The 12,454-nt window shown below is 35.3% G+C and overlaps 1 protein-coding gene across 5 annotated transcripts in view; it reads left to right on the forward strand.

Annotated features, from left to right (window-relative positions):
• Window positions 1–12,454, forward strand: part of SCHIP1 (schwannomin interacting protein 1) — a 711,518-nt gene that overhangs the window by 339,788 nt on the left and 359,276 nt on the right. The window lies entirely within an intron of this gene.

A 12,454-nucleotide genomic window follows, 5' to 3' on the forward strand; every position in this document is an offset into this window, starting at 1 on the left:
AAAGTACCACCTCAAGCTTAATGGTGGCTCTTATCAACTCTTAGTATCACCCTTGGAGCTACAAAATACCAGAGGTGCCAGACTTTATAGCTTCTCACTAAATCATCCAAGTGTCACAAGAGAAAGTTTCTAGTAGCTCTCCACAAGTTTTAGGATTCTCACTCTTTCCTATGCTTTTGTCTGAACAGTTGCCATGCTTGAAGAATGGGATTCATGGATTGGCTTAAGCCAACCAGAACTACCCCTAAGGATGGGTGGAGTCACATCCATCCAAACCACAGAAGGTGAAGTCCTCAAAGGAAAATCAAGTTATGTTGGTGAGACACACAGCTATGGAGATCACCAACAAGTATCCAAAGAAAGGGATCAGATAAGTCCATCTAGGAAAGCTGAGCAAAAGTAGCTCCAAGGGTAACTGGGATGGGTCTTGGAAAAGAGAAAACAGTGATAAGCACCGGATATTTAGAATGATCTCATATTCATAAAAACAATATATGTGTATTTTCATCTGTATGAAAATATATAGGAAAAGTGCCCAAAAGATACCAAACTTTTAAGAGTTACTATCTTGAGAATATCTGGTAGAAAATGAGGGTGAGGGGAATCCTTTTACTTTTTATTTTACATAAATCTCCATTGTTTAAATATTTATAGAATAAACATATATAGCTACTTTCCAAATAAAGATATATGTGTTCTCTATACAAATTTTCATTTGCAGATAAACATAAAAATCAATTAAAAATCATCTGACATTTTACCACCAGAGGTACCACTATAAGCAGTCTGAAAACAGTCTATCAGACCTCTCTCTGGACCCCTGTGCTGACACAGACACAGAGACTGCACTTAGAAGCTCACCCCAGCCTGCCTCAACACCCTCCCTGCTGCCTACAACCCCAGTGTGTTGCAAAGAAGGCTCTCCTATCACTCGTCTATCTGCAGGGTGTCTGGAACCTGTCCCTTTCCATTTCCATAACCATCACCCTTGCTGAGCTCTTATTAACTGGCCCCTGCTCTGTAGCAGTAGCCTTCTAATGGCTCTTACTTCTTTCCTCTCTACCTCCTTGTATCCAATTTCCCCACAGCATCCAGATGAACTATCCTAAAACCTAGTTCTGATCATGTTAGCACTTTGTTCAAAAGCTTTCTAAAAAAAAAAAAAAAAAAAGCTTTCTGTAAAAGAAAGGCCAAACTGCATGATCTGGACTGAATCTAAACTTTTCATTGATCCCTTGGGAACGTTTCTTCCCTTCAACTCTAGTTCATATTCTTTCCTCTGAAAGGACAGGAGTACTGTGTTACCCAGGTATTTCCATTAATTAAAATTCCTCTCCTTCAGATGCTTGCCCACATATGAGAAAATGTTTGTACAAAGATATTCATTGTAGTCAACTCTATAATAGAGAAAATTAAAGCCAACATAAATGTCCACCAATAAGAGACTGATTAAATAAATTATGGAAAGGCAGGTTTCCAGTGAAATAGTTACAGCTGTTAAAATGATATAGATACAGCTTATTATAAAGAGAAAGTCAGAATATTGTCCATCAAAAGAGTAGGTTATATAATAGTTTATAAATACCTTCTTAGGGCAGCCTGGGTGGCTCAGTGGTTTAGTGCCGCCTTCAGCCCAGGACGTGATCCTGGAGACCCGGGATCAAGTCCCACGTCAGGCTCCCTGCATGGAGCCTGCTTCTCCCTCTGACTGTGTCTCTACATCTCTCCCTCTCTCTCTCTCTCTCTCTCTGTCTGTCTCTCTCATGAATAAATAAATAAAATCTTTAAAAAATATAAATAAATAAATACGTTTTTTAAAAGCACACATATTTGTAGAGCTTTCTGGAAACACATCATCAAATAACAGAAGTAAACTCTAGGTGGTTGAATTTAGTTGATTTTTACTTTGTTCTTGGTACTTTTCTATTTAATTTGGATTTGAATTTTTATAAACATAACCACAATTATAGAAGTGACCATTTGTTAGTGCTATTTGCCAAATATTGTGCTTGCATTTAATAATTTATCTAGTCCTGGGACCTCTGGGTGGCTCAGTCCTTTAAAGCCTCTGACTCTTGATTTTGGCTCATGTCATGATCTCAGGGAGTGGAGCCTGCTTAAGATTCTCTCTCTACCTCTTCCTTTGCCCTTCCCATCCTCCCACCCTACTTGAGAGCTCTCTCTCTCAAACCAGTAATAATAATAATACTAATAATAATAATAACAATAATAATAATAATTTATTTAATCCTTACATCCAAACTTTGAGGATGGTTAGCATCACCCTCATAGAAGAGTAAACTGAGGGCTAGGGAGTAAAGAGATGCTTCCAGAATCACACAACTAGTAAAAAACAGAGATAGAACTCAAATTCCAGTCTTTCTACCTCCAAAGACCATATTATAGGCATTAGATTACATAATAATGAAGTATCATTTTTACAAAAAGAATAAAGCCATAAATAAAGAATAAATAAAAGAATAAAATATGTTTCCCCAGTCATACAAGGTCACACTCAATTGCTCTATTCCCCAAAACCTTCCTTGTCTCCATATCCAGAAGTATGATATGGTAGGAATATGAGAATAGAAAGATATATCAGAAACATATATAAAAGTTTTTGTTTTTTAATATAAGTAGTATCATTCTGTATATTATTTTATTTATTAATATACTGGACAGTTCCTACCTAAAAGTACATTGTGAACATCTTTATTATAATTTATTTTTTGGATATGCTATAATCATTTAGCATGGGTGGTCACTTACATTATTTATAAATTTTACTATTGTAAACAATGCCAAAATGAGCATCCTCATCTAAATTTATGTCTGTGAGATTGTTTGACAAATTTGTATTCCCAGAAATTGACTTGCTAGTTCAAAAAAAATATATAGGGGTCTTTTCCTTTTCCTGTATCAGAATTTCAAAAAGTTTTAGCTGTCGTGAGAGAATCTGATCTAGGAGCCAGCTGGCTGGACTCTTATGGCTTTGTTTCCCTCTCACAACCTCCCTAGGCATTGGGAACTATCTTCACACATGTTATTCCATCATCTCCAAACTGACTTGTAGAAGAAAAGAAAACCGAACTGTGAATTGCCTGGATTCTGGCGAATGCTTGACCACGAAGTTGCTTTGTGATCTAAGCAGTAAATGATGCCCCTGGTGACTTACATTTCTTCTCTACAAATAAGATCCTTTCAGTGCTACATTCCACTTTTCCTGACTCTGAAGACAAGAATAATGTTTTGTCATTCTGACCTCTTAGATTTTGAAAAATAATGTACATACTATAAAGGGTTATGTTGCCTCATTGAAAGTTCAAATGATATGGCAATAAGACCATATTAAAGGCATTTATAAAAGTCCATGGTAGAGTTCATTATGGTTCATTAAATCCCCTCGTGCTTTTATCCACTTTAGTTACTGTATTTCCTGTAAATGGAATTTATGGCAGGGCCACGTTAACACCATTTCATATTCTGCTGTGCTATTACCCATTGAGTTTGAATCAATTGAATGAAAGAAGTCTTTTCGAGTGTATTGATTTTCATTTATTCAACCTCATCTGTTTGCTTTGCTGCATGCTCATCTATGGGAATAGTGCACAGCTGAATTTCTCCATGCTGTTGCTTTTTTCCCTTAAGCATTTAATACTAGAATATACATATGACAAACACTGGTATAAGAACTGCAGAATATTTGCTGGAAGTATAGTTTTCTATGGATGACATAAAAGCCTGGATTTCTTACTCAGGTCAGAACGAATGCTTCCTAAAGCAAGATACTACAGCCTCCCAGCAACCAGAGGACTCTGGTTCCTCCTTCCTCCAAAAACAAGGAGTATTGTCAAGACAGTGATTCTTCTAAATGTAAAGCTTTGCTCATTGTCAGGAAGCTGAGTATTCTACTGCTGCTCTGCAAAGAAATACTCCTCTTTCTTTGGCCAGAGATCAGACTGAAGTCTGAACAAAAGAAATGTGTAATAAAGAAAATCTTTGAATGTACATTTTACTGTCCTTTCTTGTAACAACCAGCTTGATGTGTTTGAGTAAGAGAGAAAGAGAGAGAGTGTGTATGTTTGTGTGCATATGTGTGTACGAAAGAAATAATTAATTTTGACCCATAGTTAGGATTTTGGAGGTAAAAAGCATTTTAACAGTCTTGATTGAATTATCCATACAATGGATAATGTGTGACCACGTGATGTAGTATTAAATTATATGTCCTAGACTTATAGTAAATAGGTCTTGATTTCTGCTCAAGTAAATACTGAAATTTATTTACCAGGGAGAATAAATACTGGCTAAGGCACAGCCAAGGTCAATATTTCCTTTGTGTTGTAATAAATATTTCTAAACCCTGAAATAAGATTTTACATTATAGTTAATGATTAAATGTTATCCAATGCCACAGGAGAAATAAAATTGTCAGGCTAATTCTAAGGCATCTTTGTTTTATGTTTAATGCTGTAAAGGATAATCACTGTTGGTTTAAGCAAGATCTGATGGTAGATGTTGGCATAAAGGTTGGCTTGGCCTGAATCCCCATTGTGAAATAGAAGATGAAGGAAATTCATTTACGAAAAGCTCAAGTTATTTAAATAGACCAATAAGTAGGCATTACTGACTTAAAATGAATAATTAACTTTAACGAAAGTTTAAATATAACACTAACAAATAATTGAGCTAATTATTTTCCCTCTGCATTTCCATATTATGTGCAGTGTTATACAACTTTATTTATAGAAAGAATTTTTTAGAAAATAAGTATTTTCTTTTCAAACACAATTGAACCATAGTAAGCAAAAAAAATGAATATTACTTGGTTAGAGACTAGGAACAAGATTGAGACATATATTCAAGATCATAATCTAACTGGGGAGAATAGAAGATAACATGCAAATACAATATTTTGTAGTCATTAAGAATATGATATTTGAAATCTTAATGAGTTTGAATTCCAGCTCTAACACTGTGATTTCCAACAAGATTTTCTAAGACTTAGTTTCCTAATCCATAAAAATGAGGTAAGAAAATTGGCCTCAGAGGATCATAATAAGAATTAAAACTCTGTAAAGCACCGAAAAGGTGCCTAGCAAAAGGAGAGCCATCCAGACGTAGAAGCTATTTTAATGGTGTTTTGCTTAAGTGGACAGATGAAAATACTCATGGAAGTGACTCAAGGAGGTCCACAATTACTGAATTTGGAATGAAACATTATTTTTGCCTTAATTTCAGAAAAGAGAGCTCACTTACTAGTGGGTGGAATGGTAAATCCATTCTTCAAAGTATAAGTAGGATTTGAACTAGAGGTTGAGAGAAGACTAGGATTTTATTAGTTGGTAAATAAAAGTAGAGGTAATGAAAATTACAACTGCAAATAAAATAGCAGTCATCTACTCAGCCATGGCCCTGAGCACATCCTCCTTAATTTTGTCTCCTTGATTAATTAGCATGTTAATATTTCCTCCAGTTTTTACATTTTTTTCCATCATTTTTTTTCTGGGTCTCCCTTGTTAGCACCTTGTTAGCACTTCTGTCCATTTTCTTTTATATTCTTTGACTGAAAGATAACTTTAAATGATAAGTAAACAAAATAAAATAAGTGAAAATCATCCAGTCTCACTTTTTAGTTAACATAGAACGCTCTGTTAATATTTTGATAAAAGTCCTTCTTCCAAAGCTTTCTGTATCTCTTTGCCTTTCTGTTTGTCTCTCACTATGTGCATGCATGTGCACTCGCACACATACACACATACACACACACATACACTTAATACGAGCTAAATAAGATCATACAGTACATGCATTTTGTCATTGAAAAATTTGCAATATGTCATAAAAATCTTTCCATGTCAAAAACAACTTTATTATATTTGAATGAGCTTATCACATTTGATTGTATAAATATTAACACAATTTAATAAACTCTTTAATCACAATTTATTTATTTACAGCTTTTCTCTATTAAAAAGCATCACAGTGCTACAATTAACATCCTTTTACATTCATTTTGGACCACTTATATGATTATCCCTTTAAGAAAAATTCTTAGAAGATGTGGCATATATATACAATGGAATATTACTCAGCCATCAGAAAGGATGAATACCGGGATCCCTGGGTGGCGCAGCGGTTTGGCACCTGCCTTTGGCCCAGGGCGTGATCCCGGAGAGCCGGGATCGAATCCCACGTCGGGCTCCCGGTGCATGGAGCCTGCTTCTCCCTCTGCCTGTGTCTCTGCCTCCCTCTCTCTCTCTGTAACTATCATAAATAAATAAAAATTTAAAAAAAAAAAAAAAAAGAAAGGATGAATACCTACCATTTGCATGGACATGGATGGAACAGGAGGGTATTATGCTGAGTGAAGTGAGTCAATCAGAGAGAGGCAATTACATGGTTTCACTCATATGTGGAATATAAGAAATAGTGAAAGGGACCATAAGAGAAGAGGGGAAACTGAGTGGTGAAAAATTAGAGAGGAAGACAAAACATGAGAGACTCCTGACTCTGGGAAACAAAGGGTTGCAGAAGGGGGGGGGGGGGGAGAGGATGGAGTAACTGGGTGACAGGCATTAAGGAGGGTGCATGATGAGATGAGCACAAGGTGTTATACTATATGTTGGCAAATTAAATTTAAATAAAATATTTTTAGAAATAAAAATTAAAAAATGTTTGAAACTAAAATTTTAAAAAGAGGAATACATAATTAGAAGTAGTTATATGTGCTTCTATATAAGACAAAGTCTTAACAATAGAAAAAAATTAAGGGAAAAAAATGATCAAATTGGCTTTGTTGTAGAAAGTCTGGCCAATTAAACTGACCAAACTTTTTCATTTAAATACTTGACTACACAATTGAATCAGTTGGCTTTCTAAGACAATTATCTGACATTTTGATAAGTTATTGTGGAATGTTGAGCCAAACTGATCATTTTATGTCTCTCTTACATAGAGAACTTATGAGCTGGTAATAATTTAATCCATTTTATGCAGTTCTCTCTTCTCATTTCTCCTAAGGCTATACTGAATAACTCATTTTTTAGTCATCAATTAAGTCTTGTTGTCACATTTATGTAAGAAGCTTCCCATCAGTATGACCTCAGTCTTTCAAGTGTGTCATTTCTTCCCTATTGTACTAGCTGATTTTGCTAAATTTGGTTTATTTGTCAGAATCTAAGTCTCTTTTTTAAAATTTAATTCTTAGTTCTACCATAATAAACCAGATTTGATGATTCTGTCCTTTTGGAGTATGTTTCAGATATCAAGCCAATGGTTTGCCTGAGGAAGGAGAGGGAACTGGCTACAAAATGGCATAAGAACACTTACTAGAATGGTGGTGGTTATAGAATTATTTAAGTTTGTCCAAATGTATAGTACTATATGCCTAGAAATAGTGAACTTCACTGTATGTGAATTATATCTAAGTAAATCATAAAACACAAACACATGGTTAAAAGGGAAAAAAAGAAGAACCTTCAAATGTCCCTTCTGAAAATGAGTCTTTTGCCTCCAGTTCTATAAGATATGAAACTGTATTTGAGGGGCACCTGAGTGGCTCAGCAGTTGAGCGTCTGCCTTTGGCTCAGGGAGTGATTCCAGAATCCAGATGGAGCCCCACATCAGGCTCCTCCCAGGGAACCTGCTTCTCCCTCAGCCTGTGTCCCTGTCTCTCTCTGTGTGTCTCTCATGAATAAATAAATAAAATCTATTTTAAAAAAAAGAAACTGTATTTGAAAGTAAAAGAATTAAAGCAGTGATTCATTTCCAGAGGATAGACAGATCACTATTAGAGGAGATATGAGCACAACTTATTCTACATGATAATTAAATATATGGTAAAAAGTTTTCACCAGCCTAATGGAGACAAACAAGAGTTTTCAGTAAATTGTTATAGAATATGAACTGGTGAACACTTTTCAATTTAGATTTATACTTCACATATAATAAAGTAAATTTTATATGGATTTTTACATAATCAGTATCAAATCTTAAATAAAATCTTAAAAAATAAAATCATTTCCCAAGACCCTAAAAATTTAGAAATATTATTAAGTGACAAAAGTAGAGCCAACTGTCTAGAACATATTAGAGTGACAAAACATGAAAGACTCCTTACTCTGGGAAACCAACAAAGGTTAGTGAAAGGGGAGGCAGGTGGGGGAATGGGGTGACTGGGTGACAGGCACTGAGGGGGGGCACTTGATGGGATGAGCTCTGTGTGTTATACTATATGTTGGCAAATAGAACTTCAATTAAAAAATATATATATATATATAAAGGAAAAAATAAATTTAAAAAGAAAAGTAGCAAGTAGAGGAAGGTATTCATTCCCAGAAAATAAAGAAAAGGGTCATATATTTGCTATCCTGCAGTACAATGTAATTAATCAGAATATTAAACTGTATAGTAGATATTTGGGCAAAATACTTAATCACATCAGCCACAGAATTAAATATAACCATCAAACCAAAATTATGGAAATATTTTAATATGGTAAATATAAAAATGCATATTTTAATCATAACATCCTATTGTGTTATGTGTACAGTAATATTGATGAAGTCTTTTCTTGCTCTTGATGGTAAAAATTTGTACATCCCATTATATTTTTTTTATTTTTTTTAAAATTTATGATAGTCACACAGAGAGAGAGAGAGAGAGGCAGAGACACAGGCAGAGGGAGAAGCAGGCTCCATGGAGGGAGCGCGATGTGGGACTCGATCCCGGGTCTCCAGGATCGCGCCCTGGGCCAAAGGCAGGCGCTAAACCGCGGCGCCACCCAGGGATCCCTGTACATCCCATTCTAAAAGACACTTTGGAAATATAAAAACATTCACTCTTTTGGTCATTTTTTACCTTAACTAACATTTTAAATAAGGGAAAACAATATTTACATAAATATATTTATTATAACATTATTTATAATAATGAGAAAGGAAAATCAATTTAAATGTTAGCCCTTGTACTAGATAGAATATTATGCAGTCATTACAATTTTAATTATGCAAACTGTAAAACACCATGGGAGGTAATTGTTATGATCTTAAATGAAACAAGCATAAGACAACCTTGTGTACATATTATCCATTCAACTATGTTTTTAGAGAGTCATGGAGTAGAGAAAAAAGACAGAAAACATTCCTCAGCCATTAGAAACAACAAATACCCACCATTTGCTTCGACGTGGATGGAACTGGAGGGTATTTTGCTGAGTGAAATAAGTCAATCAGAGAAGGACAAACATTATATGGTCTCATTCATTTGGGGAATATAAAAAATAGTGAAAGGGAATAAAGGGGAAAGGAGAGAAAATGAGTGGGAAATATCAGAGAGGGAGACAGAACATGAGAGACTCCTAACTCTGGGAAACGAACAAGGGGGTGGTGGAAAGGGAAGTGGGCGGGAGGTGGGGGTGACTGGGTGACGGGCACTGAGGGGGGCACTTGATGGGATGAGCACTGGGTGTTATGCTATATGTTGGCAAATTTAACTCCAATAAATAAATAAATAAATTATAAAAAAAAAAAAAGAAAACACTGCTGTAGGGATAATAGCAAATGCTATACAGCTCACAGGCAGTGTTCTAAAATCTTTTTGTGTATTATCTCATTGAATCCTTACAATTCCATGATTTTCATTTGGTTAATTAGGAATTTTGCTACAGGGATCCCTGGGTGGCACAGCGGTTTGGCGCCTGCCTTTGGCCCAGGGCGCGATCCTGGAGACCCGGGATCGAATCCCACATCAGGCTCCCGGTGCATGGAGCCTGCTTCTCCCTCTGCCTGTGTCTCTGCCTCTCTCTCTCTCTGTGACTATCATAAATAAATAAAAATTAAAAAAAAAAAGGAATTTTGCTACAGAGAAGTTAATTAACTTTCCCAAAGTCACACAACTATTAAGTGCAGTCTCCAGTATTTGAACTCAGTGTTAGCTGTCATCCTATATTGCTTCAATGTGACTTAATCCCTGCAACACACAAGTGGATGTTAATTGTGTGAGGCTGTACTTGTGATAATACTATTCATGACTTTTACCTTCCAAACTTTCTGTAACATTCTTAATGAAATATGCCTTTTAAAAATGTTTAGGCAGAAGGCATTTAAAGGCTTTATGGGAAGGGATGGAAAGTATGACAGAGAATGAAGGAATCACAACCACCAGTCTAAGCCAAAGGAAATTGCCCTCAGGCTATAAGGCTGAGGGCTCCATCAGTCTTTCTGACCTGACCAGCTGGGAAGCCCTTGTGTGCTCTGCATGAGTATATGGGGCGGGTAGGGCCAGCGGGCAAGGGGGTTAGGGAAGTAGCAGGGCTGTCCTGTTTCTTGATTGAGTCTCTCTGTTAGACTCAGTGGAAGAACCAAGTATATCCTGTGGAATTACATAGTGGGTTGTGATGCACTTGAATCAAATGTTTGGTCCTCTCTGATTCACCTAAGCTTAACTACCAATACAATAGGTCACAAGAAATGTGAATTGCTAGTCCCAGTCATGATTTTATATCATATAGAAAAATGAAAAAAATACTGGAAACAGAATATGGTTGTTTTCTCAACTCAATAAAAAGCATTGTCCCAGGTTCAATTGGAACAGTTATATTAATTGTACATATAGCTATAGGCTATATGGCTTATTAAAGTCTATCAGAACAATATTGACTAAAATTATGTAATTTATTGCCAGTTATAGAAAAAGATGAGACCATTTGCTGTTAATGCTTTAGGCTGCAATTGAGGAAAAAGATCAGAATTATAAAAATTGCCCATATTTTTTAAAAATACCACTAGGAACAAAAAACAACATTAACTCTCTTATTTTGTCATCTAAATATAAAGCATGTTTCTTTTTTGTCAGAAAAACCAGCAATTCTTGTAATAAAACCTACCCTGGAGGGTATGTAAGACTAAGCTTAGAAAAAATGTGAATAAAGGAAATCATAAAGAATTACTTGGAGCTATAGTTGTTGATCATGAGGATTAGGCTTGACAGGAAAATATGTCCTTTGGGAAAATCTATTAATTCTTAATAGCAAATTTTGCTACAACCTGTAAAATTGTTGCAGTGTATCTGCTGAAAACCTATTTTACTTGAGAAACAGAAGTTTCTAATGTCCTGAGATCTACCCTACATGAAATGTGACTATTAAATTCTAAATATGAAGATAAAAACCAAAAAAAAAATTTAAAATCCAAAAGTTCATAAACATTGAATGGACAGAGCATCTGGACTTACAGACATTTACTTTTGACATATTTATATACTAAATTTCAAATAGAGATTCACTGAAATCAAGAAGAAACTGGTATGACTAATATTTCAAGTGCTAAGTAGATTATAAAACATATTTTAAAAAGATTCTCTTCTTTGTGAATAATTTGATTCCCTCTTTTTTTTCCCACCGCAGTTGTCTTTCAGTCTTCAGTACAAATAGCCTCTTATTCCAAAATACAGGTTAAAATTGTGTCTAAATAAAGTGTCTTGTTTCTGATGGACACAGATGCACTCTGAAACAGGCTATTTCTTATCTCTTAGTAAGTGTATTGATCTTCTTTGAAGCGTTTTTTGGTAATCTTTGATTACCACTATCTATTTGATGTCCTAGAATCCTGTTATTACAGATACAAAACCAAAATATCCTAGTTTTAAAGGACCTCTAATGCTTCAGTGATTTGGTTTTATAAATGTGATTCCAGCTCTGCCTTGTTTCAGACCATTTCATGGAATCTATCAGACCATGAAGTCTTTTAGTAAACCTCAAGATTGCTGAATGCAATACAATTAGATAGGATGGACTATGTCTGCAAGGTGTATTTCCAGTGGTCTTTGGACAGTGGGCTTTCACAATCCCCAAAATAATATGCCCAAAAATGCTACAATGGGAGAAACTATTTTAAGGCCCTGATTCTTAGTATAGCCTATAAATTAAGTATGTAGGTTACCTTAAATTTTGCATTTTAGAGAACTTAATGTCTAAAACTCAATATTTCAAAAATTTCCTAAACTATATCCAGATTCATTGTTTTGACAGTAATGGGATAAAGACATCCAAACATAGGAAGTATAGATGAGGTCCCAAATTTATGCCCACAGTTGTGAGCCAGGCAAGTAACATGAAGGGATGAATCCAGACACATGATAGCTAAAGTGAGGGAAAGCTCTAAGGCATGTCTCCCAGGAGACATCCCAATAAGAGACCTCCAGTACAGATTATCAAGTTGAGTATGTCCTATACCCATCCTAGGATGTCTTTTGACTATTATTTTTAAGATTAAGTCTTGACCACAGTGAGATACCATTTCATATCCACTAGGATGGCTACAATAAAAAGGATGGACAATAAGAAGTGTTGAGGTGGATGGAGAAAAATTGAAGCCCTCACATATTGCTAATGGAATATAAAATGATACAGCTTCTTTGGAAAACAATTTAGCGGTCACTTGAAAAGTTAAAC

The sequence above is a fragment of the Canis lupus genome, chromosome 34 (genome assembly GCF_003254725.2).
Source record: "Canis lupus dingo isolate Sandy chromosome 34, ASM325472v2, whole genome shotgun sequence".
Taxonomy (NCBI): domain Eukaryota; kingdom Metazoa; phylum Chordata; class Mammalia; order Carnivora; family Canidae; genus Canis; species Canis lupus.